This window comes from Brachycentrus maculatus, unplaced genomic scaffold (genome assembly GCF_059751285.1).
Source record: "Brachycentrus maculatus isolate JH-2025_06_01 unplaced genomic scaffold, ASM5975128v1 h1tg000396l, whole genome shotgun sequence".
Lineage (NCBI taxonomy): Eukaryota > Metazoa > Arthropoda > Insecta > Trichoptera > Brachycentridae > Brachycentrus > Brachycentrus maculatus.
In genome coordinates, this window is record NW_028281145.1 from 2,139,948 (window position 1) to 2,164,331 (window position 24,384).

General features: G+C 29.3%; 1 protein-coding gene across 1 annotated transcript in view; it reads right to left on the reverse strand.

The window, feature by feature from the left end:
• The window catches only part of LOC148302959 (lachesin-like), a 67,094-nt gene extending 59,833 nt beyond the window's left edge, over nucleotides 1–7,261 (reverse strand). The window contains exon 1 of the mRNA XM_088270797.1: nucleotides 6,877–7,261. The gene's annotated coding sequence lies outside the window, so the exon portion shown is untranslated. The remainder of the gene's footprint in view (nucleotides 1–6,876) is intronic.
• Between the last annotated feature and the right edge of the window lie 17,123 nt (nucleotides 7,262–24,384).

The following is a 24,384-nucleotide window of genomic DNA, read 5'->3' on the forward strand; positions in this document are numbered from 1 at the left end:
AAAATACAATTAATGAATAATTACGATTATTGTTTTTTGACATCTCATCAAAGATGAAGAAGAATATGGAAGTCTGGGCGTTTACGGGGCTGACGACCGTCATAGGCTGGTTTAAGTGATCACTTTACACATGTGTAACATTCACCAATTCTATCCATAACTCCAGAAATTGGAGATAATCCAGATTTTGTGAACAAGTATTTTGGACACAATCAAAATGTTTTAAATAAATACGACTTTGCTAATGAAATAAATAAAAGAGTAAAAAAATTACAAATATCTTTTTGACCCCCTTAAGAAGTGAACCACAACCATTGAGAAAATCTTCACAATTTTATTTAAATCTTTAAAACAAGAATATTGAGTTTTCAGTCGATCTCATTTTTAACGCAAAAGCCTGAAAAGGGGAAAAGTTTTCCAGTAATTGTTAACCGGCGTGTTTATGCGTCACGGTGATATAAATCTCCACATAATTTATTACTTTCTTAAGATTTACTGCCTACAATAGGTAGCTCCCCTCGGTAATAAAAAAAATAATTTCTTCAATTATGTAAACTTAATTTTAAATTTCATTAAATAGCCTGATTAAACATACATAAAAATATTTCACGATAAATTGCTTGTTATTTGAGTGTATATATAAGTTAATGTGTAATATATTTGTAATATATCGTAGTCGTACAGGACAAAGTAACCAACTAACAAAACATAAAATTTTCTGGAGGGCCATTTAAGTCACTTTTGCTTGGCAAGAAAATAAATATCAATGCAGTTGGTAATTTTTAATAAGTCAATTTATTATACTTTCAAGTTTTAAATCGTTAATATTAAACAGGTAAAATATAAAATAGCCAATAATCACGTTTTTGTAAAAAAAAAATCACTTGATCACTTTCTCATGTATGACTACGATATGTGTTTGTAAAAGTATGTACTTTAAACCTTTTTATTGATTTGGCGTTTAATTTGTAGAACTCCATTTTAATTTATGTATTAATTTTAAATCAAACACAGATTTTTTGTGTTTGATTTAAAATTAAGTCTACTAAGTTGTATTTTATTAACAAAAACACAAAAAAAAATTATATTGACAATTGTTTATCAAACGATTACTCATGGTGAGTGGATTTTAAAATACCTACCCCTTTTTATTTGATCAAAAAATGTTTGTTCAATTGCATGCAGAATCAAAAACAAAAGGTTTACATTATCACGATAATGTGAAACTTTTAAATTTCGCCAGGTTGTTTGTAGCTTGTCAAACGTTTTTGCTTGATGTGAAAAGGTTCTGACGTGTTCGTCCTGCCGTGCATTTTCGTTTACTAAACCGTCGAGTTTTTAGCAGTTCTGAAAGCTTTTTAATTGAAGTTTGCCGAAATTTCTTGGTTTGACGAGTAAACAACCCTCTTTGTATTACGCGCTGCATGGAAACTTTGAAGCTCTATCTATATTGATATTTCAAATCAATAAAACACCTTGATTCAAGCGATTTTTTGGTCTTTGATAAAATTCAAAACACATTTTATTTACAACATTTTGAGTGATCATGTGTGTGATTATATATAATCCAGAATTCGGACCTCACATACTAATATAAGAGTTTCTGCTTAATAAAAAGCTTCTTTACATCTCACCAATAGATGTCTCTAGTGAAGTTCTAGTGATTCAAGAACAAGGTTTCTACATTGGTTCATAAATATAGAACTTCTAAGAATTTGAGTAGTGTGGTTGTCAATAATGGGTAGAATTGGTGAATGTTACACGTGTGTAAAGTGGTCATTTAAACCAGCCTATGACGGTCGTCAGCCCCGTAAATGCCCAGACTTCCATATTCTTCTTCATCTTTGATGAGATGTCAAAAAGTAACATTTTATTTAATTGAGTTATTTATTGATTTGGAATTAATTTTGTGGAAAACCGCATGATTTAAATAAAAAATTAATAATTTGCTTTGGAATTTATTAATATCAACACAAGTCGACATCAAGTAGAATTTAAAAGAAGCTACATATGTTCTCGAAATTAATTGTGTTTACATTATTGAACTAATAACTGGTAATTCAAATTCGTTTTGTTTTTATATTAAAATATAACATTAGTTTAATTAAGCAAATTTAGCTACGGTGTGTACTCTATAAATAATATAACTATTTGTTTAAATATAATATTTTGAAATATAAAGTATTTTTACTGTCCGATGGTAAAATATTTTTGTATGGGGTGGCGCATAATAAGTTATTATTAAAAAAATACTAAATAACGAATCATGTGTATATTTGTGGTTTATATAGATATAAACAGGTATATATTTTTTTAATGGTTTGATTACTTTAATGACTATGCACCGAAAAGTGTTTTAAATTATATTGGACAAATGAATAATTTATTTTGTACATTAAAAGCACTGTTAACTATGTGGTATGGTAATATGACACTCTCCTTATCATTTATCATTCACATTGTGTAATACCACTTTAAAAAACATTAATTCATGACTACCGGTTTCAGTATAATCTTTCCATCATCAGGTCATTAAAATGAGACCGTAAGAATTTAATTATTCAGATGACGGAATGATTATTCTGAGACCGAAGGTCAGAGTATTTGAACAATGAATGTTAAGAAGAGTGTGAAATAAATCATTCAAATAAATGAATATTGGTAAATAAATTAACGCCGTCGATGTTTGTATGATATTGTGAGTGATAATTTAGGTACATTCGTAGATGTTCAATATTATTATGATATCTTGATGGAATGATCCCAAAACCTAGTATACGGTAACAAAATGCTCTTATTTTGTTTAAAAAAAAAGTGTTTTAAAATTATTCACAGTCTTTATAAAATAAAATAACTTTTTTTTAACCACTTTTTTATTGGTACACTTTATCAGGGTTTATGTACTAAATTCTAAAACATTGAAATACTCATTGTTAATGACCCTTCCCTTACCAAAAACTTCCACGCACTCCGTACCCCATATGAAATATGATTTAAACAAAAAAATATGATTTGAAAACTCCTAAATGTTGTTTTCATTGTGCATTGCGTAGCAAATACGTCAACTCCAAATGACAACTACGAATGGAGTGTACCAATAAAAAAGTGGTTAAAACAAAGTTGATTTATTTTATAAAGGTTGTAAAATGTGCCACAAAGTATCTGCGAAAAACATTTAAGAAATTTTTAATAGTAATTATTCTGGCTATCAATCTAAACAATATGATTTGTACGTGTCAAAAATATAGGATTCTGCAGTCCAATTGAAGTGATATAAAAGTTCCCCGGATCATAATTGTAAAGCATTGCCAACACAAATCCCTCTCACCTCCAGATTGTATGATAAGGGTTGGGAATTTACGATGTGTGCGGCCAAACGTTAATTATTTTCAACCGTTTCCCAGTCCGACTATTAACTAACTAACGTAGGGTTATCATGAGAACAATTTGCCGCGTGTACGGGACGTTTATGTCGGACGGGCGATGTTATGAAAGCCTTCACGTGTATGGCGTTTGATTATACGCAAATCTTTGATCATTTGACTCAAAGCGCAGACTGTTTGACTGATTTAATTATGTATTTGTATGCTTGTACATTCGAGTATTAATAACAGTGCTGCGACATTTGAAACAATTCATTAAATATAAATTTTATCATTAAGTATAATATTTTAGTTAACCAGAATATAATCTGTTTGTAAATAATGCTTGATAAATGATAAGTGATAATGCTTACTCATATTTTACTCAATTACTTTTTATTTAAAAAAAACAACAACAATTTGATATAAATGTTACTTTTAGTAAATATTTAAAAACCTAAAGAAAAATGAAACATAAAAAAGACGTATCGAAATAAAAAAAAATATTTTTTCAACGAGTTTATTACATTAATATATTTTTTCCGACACAACGAAATGTTTCTCTTTAGTGTACTTGTTCTGTACAGCGAACAATTAATAATACCTTAATCATGAATACTCTATAAAATAATTTGATTTATTTACATAATGAAACGGTTATTTTGTGGTCGGGTTGTGGTCTCGGTTTTAGTATTGTGAACCCAGTGAAAATTTCTTGGTTCAAACCTACTCCACTACAATTTAATTCCTGTTTTTAATAACGGCCTGCATAGGCCTACGAAAATATGTAGAACGAAATTGAAATACTTGAACACGACTATTTGTCAGAATTTTTTATGCATTATTGCTGCAATAGAGATCTTTGAAGTATCTACTGTTATTATTATATGTTTATTTGAATAAATTCATAATTTTTTTAAGTCTGAGGACTTTATTAAAATAACGGAAGAATATAATGTAAGATGGCCATTTAAATTAAAAAGATATAAAACAGACTTTGCAACATTTTGAGTGTGTCCAAATACTTGTTCACAAAAACTGGATTTTCTCCAATTACAGGTGTTATTTTCATATTATTTTTTGACATCTCATCATGACGTTCGTCAGCCCCGTAAATGCTCAGACTTCCATATTCTTCTTCATCTTTGATGAGATGTCAAAAATAATGTATAAAATAGACTTTAAATATGTACAGTTTTAATTTTTATTAATTTTTGCTTAGTTTATTCTGAAAAGCACATTTTAAAAATAAATATTTCATTTTATATTTATGTTTTACGCGGTTGGTACCACTTTTTCTTCAAATTTATTGTAACACGCGTTTCGATACATTGCGCTTCATTTTCAAATACCACATATTAAAAATGGATAGATATTATTACCACTAAGTATCGTCGATTAATGATTATAACATTAAAAAAAATGGTTTTTCCTTCCACTAGTCTAATTATTTTGGTTATGCCGAAACCCAGTCACTGGTCAAATAAAATATAAGTGAAAAAAACACTTTTTTTATACCTTATGATTTTATGATGCAACACATTATTTTTTTTGTTAAAATATTTTATATTTTACTGTTTTAATTATCACTCGATTGTAATTTTGAATCTATTTGCAGTGCGTAAAGTAAATGCATTAACAATAAACACATAAAAAAAAATTCTTTTGTGATTTTTTGGGCGCGTGTTTGGTCTTTACACCATATAGAAAAAAAAGTTAATGTTTTTTCTAAACTACTTTTAACCAATTGAAACTCATTTAAGACCAAAAATACATACTTTTTTGTGGATTTAAGAGTATGTATTAAGTATGTCCGCCTCCGTAGTGTAATGGTCAGCACGCTCGCCTATCGTTCTGGAGGTCCCGGGTTCGATTCCCAAGGGGGGGGATCAAATAAATATAAGTTATTTATTCAATCTAATATTTATTCAATATTACCCTGGACTGGTACCAAAAGCGGAGGGTTGATCACCTTTCCTTCATAAGTTAACGATCAAGATAAAACTGCGTTTATATGATAAAGTGCCCTATGCACCATTGAGGTGCGGATAAGGGTTTGAATGAATTAATTATGTGAGCATATATCTAAAAAAACTGCATTATTCTCAAAAATGTTTTTTGGACTAAACAAGCACTCGGACAAAACTCGATGACCGTTTTACAAATAAATTACGTCTTTCGAGAATGATTAGAGTAATTTGAATTGTACACATGAGGAAATAAACTTAAATTTGTTTCATTCTTAGTAAAGCTCAAATGTTTATCGTATAATTGAATGTAGTAGTGAGAAATTTCAAATAAATTAGCTTTTGATTTATGTAATGAAATTGTAGTCTGTTTTCCAAAAAAAAAATACCTCACGTTTTTAATTTTCCACGGTAACCTTTATTTTTTCAAACAAATCGTTAGGATAATTTAATAATAAAAGTCTTGAAAGGATCTCGAAAGTTTTTATGAAATATGGGGTCGGAACCTTTAGCGATATCATATTACATTATCGTTCAATAGGGCTATTTTTCAGATATTCTCGCATTATCTTCTTCGGAAGGGACACTTAAAAAAGACCCTTAATAGCCTAACATTTTAAACATTTATCGGGTTTCTGCTTTACAGAACGAAGATAAGTTTTTTTTTATTAATTAGTATAATAACTCACGTTTTTATAACTTTAAATCTGTAGGACTTCCGACTTAAGATATTCAATTACATTATTTCAATAGATCAGTCATTTTTATATTGAGGGTGATATAACCATCTATGCACCCTAATGTATTTACCCTTACGTTCTACAATTATGTGAAGCTTATTAAATTTTATAACAAACTTAATTTTTTGTATTTGATTCGTCTAAAATAAAATATTTAATGAAAAAATATTAGTTGAAGATTATTTTTGCTTTTTTTAATGTTATTTAATCCTATTCATTTTATATTTAATTTTCTTTATAATTATGCGTGTATGACATTGAATATGCAAAATATTCAGCTCGATACCCAAAGATTCTGAATTTATACAGATACAATTTACATATTTTTACTTAATATATAATTAAATAAATAATATTTTCTCATAATAGTTAGTATTTCTTATTTTTTTTTATAAAATAAAAAAAAAAAACTTAAAAATTTTAACAAATATAAATAACATAATATTTATGTTTAAAACAGTTTTTAATTATTTTTTTATAATTAAAAATAAAATTATAATCTAAATAATTTTTTTAATAAAATTATAATTATGTACAACAAAAACCGTCGGTAAATGTGATTATTTTAATTGAAATAAAATTACGTCACATTTAAATATTTATTTACTAAGTATATAATAAGATTAATCCTTATAATAATAAAATCAATCTTAAACATATATGTGAATATAAGATACATAAGTAAAAAAAAATTACTTCAGTATTGAAAAATGATAATAATATTATAAATAAATAATTATAAAATTATGTATTCGAAAAAAAAAAGTTCTTCCTAAAATAAAATATTTTGAAAAAGTGCCTGCATACCTTTACTCTTTTATATCTTCTCTGCAGAAGACAAACCTTTTTTGCAATAAAAATCACATAAAATTAACTTTATTTATTTGACTGTCATATTTAGTCCTTACTTTTAATAAAAATTCATATGATCGTTTTTTTTCACTCACTTTAGTTCTTTTTAATGTTTGTGTAAAACTTTTAAAAAGTTTTAATTTTTTTGTAAAAATCTAATTTAACTGCATTTCTTTTAAATTCATCATTATTTCATTCGCACAAGATTATGCACATATGTTTAATTGATAAAAGTTAATTGAATAATTACGAGATAAAGTTTTTCGTAATATTTAAACGTATTTTTACGGCATAGTATAATCGCGGGAGGTGTTCTCGCGCCATGAGTCAGAGCCCAACTGAGTATCCGAAGCCGGTTTTCCTCCAGAGGGTTTCCCCGACGCCACCCGAGCTTTCCCGATCGCTCCCGAGAGGGTCTTCGGGGAACCGGGCGGAGCTTAAGGAGAGCCTGGACACGCCTACCCTGGAAGCTGTCTTGGCCGTTTTGTTTGGTGAATGGTTTTTCGTCTTCGCTCCTATATCTCGGTTGGGCATATGTACGCTGCGAGTGTGGTCGGATATTGTGTTAGGAGCTGGCCTATGTACATGGAACGCCAGTAATCTATCACGAGGCGTCGCCGAAAAAATACGTCCTACGCTTCAAAAATAGGTTGAGGTTACGAGCATATGTTCTATATATTTCCAATTTAGAATACACGTTTAATTTTATTGATGATACCTCATTTTTTTTTCTTCATATTACTAAAATGAAATTGTCTCTTCAATATTTTTTTACTGATACTTTATGGCACATTTTATAAAATAAATAAAGCTCAAACATTATTCTAAACCACATTTATTTATTTTTGGTACTTTTTTCCCCAACCGATTTTGACAAGTATATTGCCATTCAGGGATGAACGCATCCATTTCTGACGATATCAAGGTGCTGGTCGAAACTGGTTGAAAAAAAAAATTGGTTGTTCACATAGTTTCAATTTTATCTATTTTATGAAGTTTATAAATTTTTCAATTTATATTAACTTTTTAGGTTTTAAAATTCAGGTATCAGATATTTTTAGCAATGCAATTTAAACATAATTGCTTTTTGCATTTGGGTTCTTAATGAAAGCGTTTATTACATACATCATTCATATGAAAAAGCTCAAAATAATATTTGAAGTTTATGAGAAAAGATAAAAAATACGAAGTATATATTAGTTCTTAAATCCCTGTTTGTAACCCTGAGTGGCCTGACCGTAGGTACCATTCTCCTTTTACTGTATTGAAATAACTTTTCCATATTCTAATTATTTTTTTCGTATAAAAAAGCTATATCCTAAACTCTGAGCTCCTTCACATACGTCACCTATATGACATTCTTACCTGGTGCGCAGGACTGATCACTCTGCCTTAATATGAACAACGGTAAAGTTAAAAGATCTTCATTCCGATGTCGTACCCACCGCTTACGTCCGGATAGGACCAGAAGAAGAAGAAAAAGTCGATGACAATATTTTTAGTGTGAACCTTTGTTTTGAATATTGTAAAATTACATCATTTTTGATTTACAATGTATGTACGTGTCACATAATTGAAATTCAAAAAAACCTTTTTAAATGATAAAGATTGATATTTAAAAAAAAGATGTTCAGTTTAAAACAGTATTATGGTCAAGGATTATTTATAAGGTTATATAAACTTTATTTTAACCGGTCAATGACAAGTCCTGAGCTCTGAAAATAAACAGTTTTTTCATATCCCTTCATAATATCTTCTTTATGATTATATCGAAAACAATCTTTAGTGAATTAATTAATACGTATTTATAAGGGGTTATGACGCTAATTTTCAAAATATAAAGAAACTTAAATTTTCACTAGAAACATCTATTGGTGTGATGAAGAAGCTTTTTTTTTACTAAACAGAATCTCTTTTATTTGTATGTGATGTCTGAATCCTGGATTATAATTACATACATAAGAAACGCCAGAAAATATCCTTTTCATTTATTATTTTAGCTTAAAATTTCACCAGATAATTCATTTACATGTGTGTACAATTCATACATCAGTGTGTCCAAATACTTGTTCACAAATCGGGATTATCTTCATCTATGTTGAGATGTCAAATAACAATATATAAAATAATCATAAAATGAAGAAACAATATTGTGAAACTTTACTTCCTATTCAGGTTAAAATACAATAGACGTTCGCATTAGGGACCGTAATGAATGTATTGCATTTATAAACTCCTTGTATTTAAAGCTTGGGTATATCTAAAAATAAAGGTGTGTATATAAATACATGTGAAGTAAAGAAAAACGATGTTCTAAACGTTTATTCAACAAATAACTACGTTTTAACTTTCAATGACAGTGGATGTTATTTATAATCACGTGAATACTTCGGTAAGCAAGGCAGGAAAACACTCGAATAAGCTTATTTCTCAATGGAAAGCAAAACTGCTAAATACGGAATTTACGTATTTATGTAACATACAAAATAGAATTGTTAGCTTTGTTTCTTATATGGCCATATTTGAGCTTGTAAATGGATTGATATTTATAAATAAATAAATAAAACATTGAAATTTTAAGTTAGTTGTGTTTTTATAGAATTGAATCGATTTTATTTAACCAAAATATTTATTTTTGATTACATTGTAACAAATCTAGTGGAAATATTTTTTTTTTTTGGGATACAATATTTTAGAAAAATTTAATTTTTCACAAATATTGAAGTACATTTAATGGTAAAAAAAAAAATACATATTTTTTCAGATACTCTTGCAAGGTTTCTTTTGGGCGCTATTACCTACTTAATTTAAGTAGTATAGTTATTTGAAGAAGTTGCCTGTGAGTGTAGCTGAAATGTCAGTAAGAGGACGAAAAATATATTTTAATTAATGTCCTACAATTAATAATATAAAATATTATTTTGTTTGCTAAAGAGTCAAGTTTTTGTTGTTTTTGGGTTCAATTCTCTACACTTTAAAAGAATTTTATGTGACATGTATATTTATGTATATTTTATGTAAATTTTATGTGAAAAAAATAATTAATATAAAAAATACCAATTTTGAATTTAAAACCAATTATTAATATAAATGCAATTATTTTGCATTTTTTCAAATCAAAATTGGTACATAAAACGTTAATGAAAAGGTCAAAATTAGTTAATTAATAATTTAAAAAAAAATCATTGGTAAACTCATTAGATTATATGAGAACGGTGAAATATGATGATAATTTAAGCTTTGAGTCGTATTTGAAAAAAAAACGAACTTGATTGTACGTTTCGTAAGGTTTGAGAACGTAAATTTACTGACGATGAATATTATTGCCCTGCAATAAAACGATGTTCTGAAGGATTTTTCATAAAGTATCCTGATTAGACCTTGATTAAGGTAAATAAATTTGAATAGGATCATTCCAAAAAAACACTTCATCGCTTTTGAATTATTCATAAGTCTTGTCAACTCGGCTATTCAGTTATTTATCTGTTCCAGACGATGCTTGGAGCGCTTCAGTGTAAACCCCGTTTCACAATAGAAATTACGTCGATTTGTGTTGCTACCCGAATCACCAAAAGTAAAAAAAAAATTACTTGCATATATTTATAACTCGTCATTTTATTTTTAAAGGTTCGAGTAAACTTTTAGTACTTGTAATATTAATATTACTTATATGGCATCTTATTTTTGTTTTTAAAAAAAAATTATATTCGGCTTGGTGTTATTTTTGTTATTCGAGTGGCAAATTTTTATTTCAAGGGCTGATGATAAAAATGATGATGTGAGTTGAAGAAACCCGGTTGATAAATAATTTTTTTGACATTTTAATAGACAGATTTAAGACGATGTATTACTAAAAGCAAGTATGTATAGTTGATACATGATCAATCTTTGATTAAACACATGAACAAATATATGTTTGGGAGTTTTTATTCTTATCCACTGAATGACTCAATATATGTTATGTAAACTTCTTTAAAAAATCATACTACTGATCAGTTTTGGAACTACACTCCCAATTCAGGTTAGTATTGACCTGAGTTTCTTGGAAATATTTTATGCGAAGAGGGAACAAAAGAAGGTTTATTGATTATTAATATAATGTATCAATGCTTTAAGTGATATAAAGAAAAAAAATCGTATTTAGATTGTTATATTATTTTTTGACGTCTCATCAAACATGAAGAAGAATGTGGAAGTCTGGCATTTACGGGACTGACGACCGTCATAGGTTGATTTAAGTGATAGACGTCTCTAGATAGATGTCTCTAGTGAAGTTTTAGTGATTCAAGAACAGTTTTTCGAAATTGGTTAATATATATAGAACTTCCAAGAATTTGAGTAGTGTGGTTGACAATAATGGTTACAATTGGTGAATGTTACACGTGTGTAAAGTGATCACTTAAATCAGCCTATGACGGTCGTCAGCCCCGTAAATGCCCAGACTTCTATATTCTTCTTTATCTTTGATGAGATGTCAAAAAATAATATGAAAAATAACTTCTGTAATAAGAGATAATCCAGATTTGTGAACAAGTATTTGGACACACTCAAAATGTTGTAAGAATACTACATCATTCAAATTGTTTCATTTTCAGGAATGATTCAGAAAGCTTTAATTAGTTCGTGTAAATTTAAAAATTTGCTTAGATTATTTATAAAAGAGACAGATTTAAGTTCCTTTTTCATTTAGCACATATCGCTAGCTTTTTACTTTGTCATTTTTTTTATGTTTAAGTTTTAATTAAAAAAAAAAATAATAATTGCTCACTGAGAGTCAAGTATTTTTTCTTATTTAAATTAAGTTTTTTGAATTAAATTAAGTATTAACTAATTATACTTAGAAACCTATAGCCTTATACCCTGTACTATGACTATTTATTTTGTATACCCACACACAGGCCATGCCTTTGTGGGATCTTTTTTTGTATTCATTTTTATTTTTTATTAAATATTTTTTGTTTTTGAATTTATGTAATGCAAAAGAATTTTAAATAAAGAAAAAAAAAAAAGGTTTGTCTGCAGATAAGATAGTTGAGATAGGCAAGGAAGATACGAAAAATATATCATAAGCACCAAGACCAATTGAAAATGAATACTTTTAAAATTTATTTTGCAATTGCCTAGAATCGAACTGGACAGATTCACAGTTGAGGGTCTACTTAACTAAGCCACGGCTTTTGTATTTAAAATGATTTATTAAATAAACAGATATCGTCTGCTTAATCGCAATGTTTATTTAAGCTATTTGTGCCAATAGAACTAAAGAGTAAATGTTCAGAATCCAAGTTTCTTTCCTCTTTTTTAGCTGTAAAGTTGTCACCCTTAGTAAAAAAATAGAGATTATGAAGGCCGCCTTAAGCTCCTTCGCACAGTGGAGATTTGTGGCGCTGACTGTGCCATAGTATTGTATTGTATCTGAATGTGTGTCGACATTTAAATGCCGCCTACCAGGGGATGATGGGGGTCAAGGGGTTGGGCGGGGTTGATTTTATGGGCGGGGGTATCCGGATGCCGTTCGGGTCGAGAAGTCACACACAATCGGGACAATCCGGGACAATGAGACACTCGGGTCAATTGCGGGCTCACCGATAAGTGAACAGGAAACAATATACTTGGTACACACTTCACGCCGTGGTCGAGGGAAGCCTAACGGACTGTTATTTATTGGGGACGAATCCCTGTTCATCTTAATGAAATCATATTTATACCTACATTATTCTTATACGACCGACATACCCTTTACTTTAAAAACATACGTCAATAAATGAACTAGTATGAGTTATCATTATTATAATTATTTTTATTTTATTTAATACAGTTACTAGACAATAATTTAATTCATTTGAATATATTTCTACTTTTGAGAATCTTAAAATTAGTAACGCTGTTCTCTCTAATAAAGATACAAAGCTCTTGTGCTTGGAGAAAGACTCACACTCGTTGTGTATTGTTTTTGTTTATAGGTGATTTTTTTTTTTAATTTTTCTATTTTGTGTTTGTGTTTTTTCGATTAACATGTAAATAAGGATTTTTTTTAGAATTATCAACTCTTTTTATATCAAAGGGAATGTTATTTAAGTACTTGGTTACGAAATAATTTAGGTTTTTTTGGAAGTGTTTGGTATTGTAAAGTCATTTTAGTATCTCGAAGAAGAACCTTTAGATTAAAGTGTTTTTTTATAATTTTTAATTTTTTTTTCAAACATTCTTTTTATTTACACTTATTAGGATTTTGTTAGTTTCGAAAATATTTTTTTTATGATTTTTTTTATTCATCATTTGTATTTTTTTGGATCAATACGTTGATATTGTATATTAACGTTTATTGTTATGAAGATTTATCAAATAAAAAATTTTTAAATACCTTAAAATATGTCTGTTATAATTGAGTATAATTTTTTATTTTAATATTCTTTATTGCATAATATTTTTTTTCTTTTTTGACAGATCACCCAAATAAAAAATATAATGCTATGTCTACAATCTAAAAAGATGTTTGTTTGCCTTAATTAATTCCATAAAAACATTTTAAATTTCTTTCTGGAATGTTTTCGTAAGAGGGTTCATTTTTAATTATTTAATAATCAGTTTAACATCGCAAAATGAACACAACCTTCGTCCTTAGAACTTGACTAAACCGTCTTCAAAGGAATCCTTCTTTTAAAGGAAGGAGGTAATCTTTTGATGTATCTCTCAACTGGCTCGTGTTTTCTTTATTTAACATTCATTCACCCCATGGCGACTTATGCAGAACCCTTTTTATTTACGTTTGACTCTTTACATTAAAAAAAATATTTGGTTACACAGATTCCAAAATAAGTCCTAAAGCTTTACATTTAACATTGAAACAATTCAAAAGAGACAGATTTTTTATCATCCTTTTTATGGACAAAAAAAAATTGATTAAAAAGACCAAAAACTAAACTGATTATTTGTATAATTTTTGTGAATGGTAGTTTTTTATCGAGATTTGACGATAACTTTCTTTCTTTATTCTTTATTCCAAACCTTGGGGTGAACTGTGCAAACCTCTTAAGTTCATAAAGGCTTTAACATTTTATAATTTTATAACAACGTATGATCCATAACATCAATAACTAATTTTTATTTTGAAAAATATAAATAATGTAGAACTATTTTAGGATGAATAGGTCAATAAAAAATATTGAATAATTAGCGGCATATATACAACCTTTGTCCACAAAACTTGATTTAATAATTATACATAAAATTTATTGATAAGATAAATAAACTATAACATGAATTTTTAAATCCATGTTAAGTTCAATATTATTTTGGTTAATAATATTCGTAGTACCTAATCAAGAAATTTATAAACCTAGATTTATTTTACCCGATTGTGTAATGTTAAATATTTTTATAGAAACATTTTTTTTACAGTTTTATACTTTTTAAAAATTAATATGATATAGACACATTAAGGTGACTCTTCGAAAAATGTTTAATATCAAAATAATTATTTATTTTGAAAATATAAACCAATATAATTTTTTTTTTTATTTGTTCAAAATCATCTTCTTAAGTTGTTGAACAATTATCTTGAAAATGTACATAACGTTGCATTTAAAGATATATTTTTTTTTAATCTATTACCTGTGTCAAATACCTGTGACAAATAAAAACGTTTTTCTTTGAAACAGCTTTTTATCCCGGAGTATCAGGAACATGCGAAATACTTAACAGTGCTCATGACCTACTTTTTAGCAGCTGCTACCACTAAGCGTTTTATTGTTCTTGAATGCACTCTTGTTTAATTTTTAAAAAAATCATTGCTTTGCGAGCATTGTGAAAAGAAACATAGTGGAAATGACCAGACTCATGTATGTCTGGAAACAGGTTATTAATAAAAATGTTTTTGAAAGTTGTGCGTTAATGTCATTGATTCCCGGTAGTATTTTTTTGTGTTTAAAATGTATTTTAAATTTTTTTCAAAATAAAGTTAACAAATTTGGATTTTCTCCACTTCTCTCACATACATACTGAAAAAGTCTGAAAATATAATTTTCATATTTTTTACGTAGCTTATAATTTGACCACTTTTAATCACTTAACCAGCCGATGACAGGGCCCTGTAAATACTTTCATTTTCTTCTTCACCTATGTTGAGATGTCAAAAAGTAAAAAAAATAACCTTTCGACCTCATTTTAAAATACTAAGACATTGAAAAAATAATCTAGCAATTTTTCAATCTCTAATTCCGTTACACTAGGATGATTCAACTTAACGCCGGAGTTAAGTTTAGTTAATAAAGCATATAAATTCGGTCCTTCCCTTTGCAAAGTTGGAAGATGGTGTTACAGAGAAGGAAAGTGTGTATTCAGGATTTCAGTTTCTATCTCCTAGCCCCGCGAGCGAAGGGTCCCTTTTCTTATATTTATCATATAATATAAACGCTGGAATTAAGGGTTGTCTTGAACGGTTCAAAAGTATGTGAAGTATATTGAAACCATGCAAAAGGGTTTGGGCATTTCTACATATTACATTTTATAACCCAGATTTTTCTTCCCAATAATCTTTATTGATTCGGAATTAACTTTGTTGAATGACATGACAGATGTTTATATCCACAGTTTAAAAGTAAAACTTTACTTTTCACTTAAAGATTAAAACATCTGTAGTTTTCGAAACTAGTCATGTGTAATGAAATAATCACTAAGTAGTATTAAACAAGTGCTTTTTTTATTTAATAACTACAATATATATATAAATATATATATATATATATATATATATATATATATATATATATATATATATATATATATATATATATATATATATATATATATATATATATATATATATATATATATATATATATATATAATGTTTCTCAATTTTAGTTCACATATTCTGGATTTATCCCACTTGAACTTCAATTATTAAAATATTTAATATTTATTAATGAGTTTTCAATAACATGTTATTCTTTTCAGGCGTCTCCATGTTTGTAAAATAGCTCACGAAAGAATCTTATATTGAATTTCATGAAGATTCCTGCTATCAAAAAACATAATAATATTAATCATAGATATCGCCGATGAAGAAACATTTAGTTGTCCTTATAAATTGGAGTATAAATACAACATTTCAGAAATTTGTCGTTTGTATGGTAACACAAATGAAAAATTAATGTGGTTATCAATAAAGTCAGCATGGTGATTGTCATATGGTGTTTAAATTGTATCACTTTAACCAGGCAATGACAAGTTATTAGTCCTGTAAATCATCAGTTATTTACATTTCCACCTCAAAAAACTTCATTAACTATGTTGAGATAAGAATAAAAATTGTTGATTTCCATTTAATGGACCATTACTGTTTACTGATATCAAAATCTCTTGATTTAATTTTATTTGATATGAAATAATTTGTTGTGTAAATAATTTACAGAAACAATTTAATTGAATACCAATGCATTTATTATTATCTCTTTATACTTTTATACAGATATATGATATGAAGAATGTTCATTGTATAAACTCGAACATCATTGCAAGTATATTTTTAAACAAAAAATAATAATGAAAACCAACAAATACACCAAAGAAATAAGATTTTATTTTATTTTATTATTTTTAAACACATTAGTTTGGTTTCAAAATGTTCAAAGTGTTAATTAATTTGCTTATAATTTAATTATGTTTTCGTTCTATCTATTCCAAATACGATATCTATAAAAATAACAATCGATGCACCCTTCTGTATGAGGATATGCATGAACGTGGAAGAGTCGAGGAATGTTTGCAAAGACAGAGTGGTGTGGCATTCTATTCTCTCTGCCTACCCCTGCGGGGAAGCGGTGTGATAGTTAGTTAGTTAGATACACCCTTTTTACGAAAAACCTTGAAACCAAACTACTAATTTGATAATTAGTTATTGAATCGTGGCTAATGAAAAGTGCCGATTTGAAGCATTATTAAAGAAATTGTCTACTATTATGCGGATTCACACACTAAACACGATACAATTAGAGAGATATCACTCCTTTCTGCACAGTTCCTCTCCTTCCCTCCCTTTCATCTTGAGTCTTATCTGTGTGGTTTCCAACGTACCGCGTAGCTTATCTGTTATATTATCTAGGGGGTGAGGCCGGCAATGCCTTCGGGCAAATTCATTTGCGAATAATATCTTTACAGAAATTCATCCGACTTATTTAAGTAGTCGAGCTTGAGGAGTATGTGTTTTCTTTTGAAATGACTATTTAGCAAATTATCTTGATACTGGCAGCTTTCTACTGACCAGACTTTAAGGGAATGTTCCGCATTACTGAAAAGCTCTTTCATCAGATTTCAGTAGGTAAAGGAAACGTATTTGACTCGGTTCTGAAAAACGTTCTCTCAATCTCAGATATGGATGAGAGATTTAAAATTGAAATGAATGGGTGAATCTGAATTAAAAATGCTATATTCCGAAGTTTATTTATTGCCACGTACTTTATCTACTTACGTACATACACATCAACCGGAGGAGATGCAATGAATATTACTGTAAGAGTAGTTAAATATAAACGATATAAAAGCGCTCATGATATAAATTGTCACTAAAAAAGCTCAATTATATAATAATAATATAACCATATCCGCTCCCTAGGTGGAGCATATGGAGTCCACAAACTGTCTCCAGGCTTTTCTGTCGGCTGCCAGCTCTCTTGCGTCCTCCCAAGTCAGATCCGCGTCCCGAAGTTCTGACTAGAACTGCCGACGAATTGTCAGCAGCGGTCGTCGTGGGCGGCGCAAACCTGATGCTTTGTAAAAGAGGCAAGCTTGTTTAAGGTTCTCAGGAGACATAATTGACAGAAAATCAAGAAAAAAAAGTTAAAATTTTGAATACAGATGAAATGTCAAGTAATCGGTTCCAGACTGCATTGACTGATTTCAGGCAGTACTAGCCTGCCAAGGTATAAGTATTTTTCCGACAGTTTGAGCAAGCCATCAACATTTTGCATGAGTATTCCTTGTGCATCCAACGAACAAACTCTAAACAAAATTCCAGCATGTTCTATCCTTCCATTGTAACGTAATATAATAATTTAAAAAACTCGCTTCTTCTTTGTAAGTTTGCAACTTTTCACTGCTGCGTCTCTCTCCCTTCGAAGAGGGTGGAGGGAGAGGGAGCATATTCAAAATTCCTGTCGTAAAAGTTTGATGTATAAAAGTTCCAAAGTCTGATAGTATATGGGCCGTCCATTTCAATAATGTTTGAACACGTGAGTGCCTCCTTTACGTTATAAGAGTGTAAGCAAAATGATGTTTGGATACATTTTGTTGGTAAACCGGAATGTTAATATTTTGAGAAAAAATATTTTACTATAACATATTTCAAGATGAAAATTACCATCCCCCTATAAATAATGCAAATTAATTTTTTTCCTTCAGCCCTAATTTATTTATTCGGATGTAACACTAAAAAATGGATTTTCGATGAGTTGGATTAATGCTGATCAATTTAATTTTAAAGTTATTCGGGGTAATATAGTTATGTTTTGAAATACAGCGTTATTTTTTGAAAATTAAATAAACAAGCATTTGAAAGCTTTCAATGAATCAAATTAAAAAAATCTCAACTGCCATATCTTGAAAATAAAATAGATAAAACATTTGAGTGTGTCCAAATACTTGTTTACAAATCTGGATTATCTCCAATTTGGATATCCCAACATAGATGTCTCTCGTGAAGTATATCGAGATCAAAAACTGTGTAACAAGTTTGATCAATATACCTAGAAGATCCAATAATTTAAAGAATTTAAATACTTGTGTAAAATGATCACTTTAACCAGCCTATGACGGTCGTAAGCCCTGTAAATGCCCAGACTTCCATATTCTTCTTCATCTGTGTTCAGATGTCAAAAAATAATGTATTAAATAGGTGTTTGAAAATCATATACGTTATAAATTTGTAAGAAAACTAAGAATATTTTGGCAATCCTTTCTTTTAATTAAAGTACAATGTTTTTTGTACCCTTTTTCAATATTTAAAAATTATATTTGTTTGTACAATTTTACGTTTATATCAGAAAACTCTTTTACACTCGACGCAAATGCTTTTACATTTTTAAGGAAAACAAGTTTTTAGTTAAGAAAATTAAATAAAAGAAAAACTGTTTTTAACCTTGAAGAAAAACATGAAACGGTTTATTCGTGTACCGGGGAAATGGAAACCTTCGGGAAGTGTATAAGCGTTATTTATTAGATAAACCGATTGATACCGGTGCAAACATAATATAAAGGGTGCGTCCCGTCAACCCCGCCAGAAATACGACGTGACATCTAGTCACAAGTCACAAAGGGGTTGGATTTTCAATTTGTAACATGATTAAAATCCGAAAATATTTTTGTAATGTAATATATTCAACATTATTCCTGAAACTTACAAACTTTCTCAGGAGCCGTGACGTAGTTGGGTAGACTCAACTGCGAAACTGGTGTCGTGGGTTCGATACCCGACAATTGCAAAATGAGTTCAAGGAATATTTTTTTTCAGTTTGTCTGGGTTTTCGTGATGTAATTTTCCCATTATTCCTTTCTTTATCATCCTTTCTGCAAACAATACTGTAAAAAAGAAAGTTTGCGGGTTATTATTTTAAAAATAGGTGTATTAATCATCACGATGCTTTACCGCAGGGGTAGGCTAATAGAACGCCGAACTAATCTGTTTTACAAACAATTTTCTCTTCTTCCACATTCATGCATCTCCTCATACAAACCTACATATAAGAGTGATATTTTGACTCCTGACGACTTTCAATTACTTAAAATATTTGATCATGCTAATTTTTCCTTGGTTTCTTTTTACCGTCTTTGTGTATCACGAATCGAATTATATCACATAAAAATTAACGTCAAGTGAAGATCTGGTCCTTATGTGATACGTGGTACGTGACGTCACAAGTGGCAATAGCGGGGGATCCAATCGTTCGCGCCGGTTCCGTACGACCCCCTCGGGACCCAGGGAGTCTCAACTCGCGTCGGAAGGCCGGAGGACGAAGTGGGGTCCGGGAAGGCCACTCGTCACGGAGAGCGAGGCCTTAGGAAGATCAGTCGAGGGCTAGTGACGTCGTTTGCATACATATATGGCTGATAAATGTATGGACTAGTCATATTTCTTGGAATGAAATTTAATTTGCAAATTAGTTATTATTTAATTTATTTTAATTTATTTATTTAATAAAGTTACATTTTTAAGAACAACATAATACATTTTCTAAACATTTAAACATATGGCAAATTTTTAGTTTTAGATTCGCTGTGCCTCTCCAAAAAAGAGACTGAGCTCTTGTGCTTGGAGAGGGACTTACACTCATGGATTAATGTTTCATATAATTAATGGTATAATAGTCTTTTTTATATATTTTTTCAAGATTTGTATGTAATGGGCATTCTTTTTTTTTAAGAATTTTTATATCTTCTATTTTTTAATTTTTTTTAGGGAGTTAATTGAAATATTTAATTCCCAAGTATTTAAAGTTTTGTTGAAATTGCTAAGTATTGCACTTTGGAGTTGAAAAATCATTTAAGAATCTCGAAGATAAACTTTTTTAAATTCAAATATTTGTCACCCTTTAGTATTTGAAAAATAGCGTTTTTTAAAAAAAAAATGGTTTCTGTTTGTTCATATTTATTATTATTTTGTTTACATTTGTTGATATTTTTTAAAGGAATAACCCGCGAAGCCTCTACTTTTAGAGCCTTGTCTGCAAGATAGGATAGTAAGGATAGGGAAGGTCAATGTGAAAAATATTTTTCAAACACCCAGACCAATAAAAAATAATTATTTTCAATTTACTTTACTATTGGCGGGAATCGAACCCGCGACGCCAGTTTCGTGATCGAGCGTCTATTCAACTACGCCACGTTGTCCGAAAAATGTACCTATGATTATATTATCCTAAAGTTGACATGTTGCTGTTTGATATTACGAGCATGAGCGTCCTTGGTATTTTAGGTGGAATTCTACAAAAATGGCGGTAAATGTAAAAAATTAAGTGTGTTTATTACGGGATTTGAAAAGATAAGTTCATATTAGTTTATTTTTATGAAATTATTGTTTGATTTCATAGATAAACAATCAAATTAACATTGCATCAATTTAAAATGGTGCCTTTTGAAATATCGGATGCAAATGAGGGTAAAAAGAGGAAGAACAATAATTTGGGCATAAAAATATTGTTTATATTACAGTCTCGATCTAGTCGAATTAAGTAATGGCTCAAAAATAAATAATAATACCAAAAGATTCAAATATAATTTCAAAATATAACAACATTTTGAGTGTGTCGAAATACTCACAAATCTGGATTATCCCCAATTATAGAAGTTATTTTACATATTATTTTTTGACATCTCATCAAAGATGAAAAATAATGTTTCTGCTTAGTAAAAAGCTTCTGTACATCTCACCAATAGATGTCTCTAGTGAAGTTCTAGTGATTCAAGAACAAGGTTTCTAAATTGGTTCATACATATAGAACTTCCAAAAATTTGAGTAGTGTGGTTTTCAAAAATGGGTAGAATTGGTGAATGTTACACGTGTGTAAAGCGATCACTTAAACCAGCCTATGACGGTCGTCAGCCCTGTAAATGTCAGACTTTCACATTCTTCTTCATCTTTGATGAGATGTCAAAAAAAAAATTATTTAACTAGTCCAATGGCATCTTTGTCAGTAGGTACTAAACTAGTACATAATTAAATGTTAAGAATAATAAATTACAAGGATGTATTCCTAAAACGTAATGTACATCTGCACCGTTTGGACTCTACTGCAAATGCACGGAACAAGACAGAACGAGAGACGAACAGAAAGAAAGCTAAAGAAAAACAAGAAGATACGTATAGAAGTAAAGTTAATACAATTCGTGTTTGTGCGGAACGTGACTAGAATCTATTTACACGTGGAGTAAATCATATACCGCAGTCCACAAAACACAAAACACGTATTCCCACTCGGGATTATGCGAGTTAAATTTAAAAAAATATACTCACTGACACCCTCTTCACTGAAACACGATTTGCAATGTAATGGCGTAGTCCTGTGCCACGTAAAAGGACATTTCCAAATATGCGTTAAGTTTAATGGTATATAAATCCTCAACAATTTTTAATTATTTATTAGTCTGAACAGAGCTATGGGGCATATCCCGAAATTGAACTACACAAATAATTAAGTAAGAGCTAAGCTCTTAAAGAGACTTTAAGAGAGGAATACCACAACACAAGATTTTTGCTTTTCCCTCTTCCTTCTTTCTTATTGTTATTGATTTTTTTTCTCGTAAATAATATTTTTTGTGCTAGAAGAGGGAATTGTTCTTAAACAATGTCAAATACAAGCATACTTAACGAATCGGTTTCATTACATCATTCTAAGTAGGTGCTTAGTTTGCAAAAACTAACCTATCTTATCCTAACCTAACCCTTACTTAATTTATTTAACCTATCCTGACGTAACCTAACGTTATCTAACCTAAAGTTACTTAACCTTACTCATTCTAAGTAGGTACTAAGTTCTCAAAATTTAACCTAACTTAACCTTACCTACCCAATACGTGTTAACTTTAGTGATATAAATCCTTAACAAATTTTAATTATTTATTGGTCGGAACAGATCTGTAGGGCAAATGTTGAAATTGAACTGCGCAAATAAGATTTGGTATTGCACAATTATTGTACATCTTCTCTTCTGATAACTGCTATATTTGCCTTGGTATAAGATTGTAGGAGTACACATGTATATTTTTGTTTTTGAGGTGTTTACCGTTAATTTTTTTACAACATTTTGAGTGTGTCCAAATACTTGTTCACAAAATCTGGATTATCTCCAATTACAGGAGTTATTTTCATTTCTATAATTGGAGATAATCCAGATTTTGTGAACAAGTATTTGGACACACTCAAAATGTTGTAAATAAATTATCTGGTCAAATTATAAGCTTAATAATAAAAATGAAAATGGTATTTTCTGGCGTTTCTCATGTGTGTGATTATAATCCAGGATTCGGATCTCACATACTAATATAAGAGTTTCTGCTTAATAAAAAGCTTCTTTACATCTCACCAATAGATGTCTCTAGTGAAGTTTTAGTGATTCATGAACAAGGTTTCTAAATTGGTTCATATATATAGAACTTCCAAGAATTTGAGTAGTGTGGTTGTCAATAATGGGTAGAATTGGTGAATGTTACACGTGTGTAAAGTGATCACTTAAACCAGCCTATGACGGTCGTGAGCCCCGTAAATGCCCAGACTTCCATATTCTTTTTCATTTTTGATGAGATGTAAAAAAAATAATACGTTAATTTTTATTTAAACTTAAACCATGTGCTCGGAAGAGGTCTATTTCAATATGGGTATTTTATCTTTTTTTGGATGAGTATTGTTCATTGAATTTTCAATTGACAATGGTTTCATTTTGAAATTTCAGAAAATGTCTGATATTTCCTTTTCATTGAATTATAATTTAATGTATCTTAATCCAAAGTAAAATATTCTCAAAAAATATTTTTGAAATTTCGTCTGCTGTTTTCCATAAATGGAATTCACAAAGGAAGCCACAGATAGTCGGCCTATATGGTTTTTTCGACTGGTACATTTTGAGTTTATTGATGTATAAAAATGTCGTGTATTTTTAAGGTTTGTTTGTCTTCAAAGTCGATTAGCTGATCCAGAAAGTGATGGGCAAACAGTTGGCAGTAATCGAAAAGAAACATCTCGTTTCGGAGCAAAGGAAAAAAAAGACGGCTCGAACGGCTTCAAACAAGATAGGAAAATATTATTCCCTTTTTCATGTTTACCGAGGCTTATTGGAAAACAATAACGCGCGAGTGTAAGGGTTATATTAAATTTCGAAGGAATATGTGAATTTTTAATTTTAATAAATATTGATAATAGTAATAACACATATGCGTAAATGCATATCAAAACATACCGCAGTTACATTTTTTTCTAATGCGTAGACTTCAACAGAAATATTTCCTTAAGTTATTCAAGTGATAAATTTATATTTTCTACGAGTTTTTAATTTTAAAGCAAATATTTGTTAACTAAAAATAAAATAATACATAAATTGAACCGTTTTGAATAACAGTGTATTTGTACTACAATCAACTACACAAATTCGTGAAAGACATATTTTATGACCTCAAATAGAAAAATTTGACATATGCTTGAACCAGAAACATCATCAAATACACATTCAAGTTTTATTTATACAGAATACATGGAGATATTTATCATTCACCTTTTTTTAAGTAACGTTATTATATTATTTCATAAATAATATTATTTATACATTCAAACACTCAAATTATAAGTGTGTGCCAAAGTTATTCGTTTATTTTCCTTCGTCTTAATATATTGAGTTCTTAATGTTTGTAGATGTATTAAAAGAAAACTTATTAGTGGAGCGTGCCGATATTTATTTCGTGAAATTAATTAAATTTATA